The following is a 1,620-nucleotide window of genomic DNA, read 5'->3' as shown; positions in this document are numbered from 1 at the left end:
CATCATTAGCTTGATGGTCTTGATGCATGCTTTCCTTTCCTTTCGGTAGCTCCAAGTAGCTTCCATGGATTCCTGGTTAATAACCGAAGAAGGAAGAAGAAAGAGATGAGAGAGAAGAGAGAGAATATTCAATGGATTTGAACAATAATCAATGAACAAAGAGAGAGAATAAAAGTGAATTAAAGTTTCCCACTTCCCTTTGTTGAGTAGCGTGTAGTGTCATAATAGCCATCAAATCAATCTTCTCTCTCTTTCTTATGTTTCCAATGCATTAATTAAATTTGAAATCCTTCAAAATAATGAAGTGGAATCCGTTGGAAGCATTTAGGCATTTCATTTGCTTCATGGATTCGAATAAGGCATGGAAACATTTATCAACATTGGGCTTGGTAGCAATAGATTTCATTTTGGCCCAATATTATTTTCTTTTCGGACCATAGCATGCATAAACACATTGGACTATTGAATTTTGGTCCACTAAAAGCATTTGCTTTCCTGGTAAAAATTGGAACATGCACAAAACAAATTGAAAGCATGTAACACACTTGGGCTTAGAGCAATCAAAATCATTTGGGCCCTAGTAACATCAAATCATCCATATTCATCATATATTATCAAAACCAAAGGCTGAATGTATTTTGGGCTTGCACCAGAAAATTGTTTTCGGCCCAATATATAAAACCTGCAACAAAATTATTAATCAATATTAAATAAATATCAAATTAATAATTTTGTAATTAATTGTTTTAATAATGTTTAGTCATCACAAATATTAGTTTAGAGTTTTCCAAACTCATCAATCTCCCCCTTGATGACAAACATTATTAAAATTGAAATGAAGAAAAATTTAAAAGTTGAGTATGAGTACTCCCTTTGAAGATTTGTATTTCTCCCCCTTTCAAATTATCACATGGCTCCCCCTTGATGTATGCTTATTTTACCAAGGGAAGCACTAAACCTGTGACATAATCAAGCTTCAAAATAACAATGTTATTTAGCATATTTATACATGATGCTAAATGCTTGATTTATGAGCAGTTTTAATTGATATTCAAAACTCATTTGATATCATAAACTGATTTACTGCTCAACATATTACAAACAAAAAGTATCCAAACATTTTCCTGTTTAATATATCAGAGCAAAACAATATAAAGGAAAATATTTGTAGAACAAAATAAGGCAGTTTTTGGTACTTTATACAATTTAAAGGAACTGCCAAAAATACATTTTCAATCCAACAAGTTTATCAATGATGAATCAACAGCCAGGCATAAAAAAAATCAAGCATAATTATAAACCAGATGTCAAATGAAAATTAACTAATCATGATAAACTAAATGTAGTTTGAGCAATGCAAAATTTTATCATCAACCAACATGCATTTTTCGAACAAGGGTGATCATGAATTTTCAATTTGAAAATTTCATCCCTGTTCTTATCCCCTGTTTTTCTTTGTTTCCAATTTCAATTTTGGAAACTGATTTTCCTCCCCCTTTTGTCATCATGGGGGCACCTGCACAAAATATGATTAACAGAGCAAAATATTCATAACAGAGTAACTAGAATGTATCAAAGTATCACAAAGCAGTGAGTATCAAGTCATGCTTATACAAAAAA

This window comes from Arachis duranensis, chromosome 2 (genome assembly GCF_000817695.3).
Source record: "Arachis duranensis cultivar V14167 chromosome 2, aradu.V14167.gnm2.J7QH, whole genome shotgun sequence".
NCBI classification, from domain to species: domain Eukaryota; kingdom Viridiplantae; phylum Streptophyta; class Magnoliopsida; order Fabales; family Fabaceae; genus Arachis; species Arachis duranensis.
The sequence above is the reverse complement of the archived record's forward strand: the minus strand, read 5'-3'. Positions refer to the sequence as shown.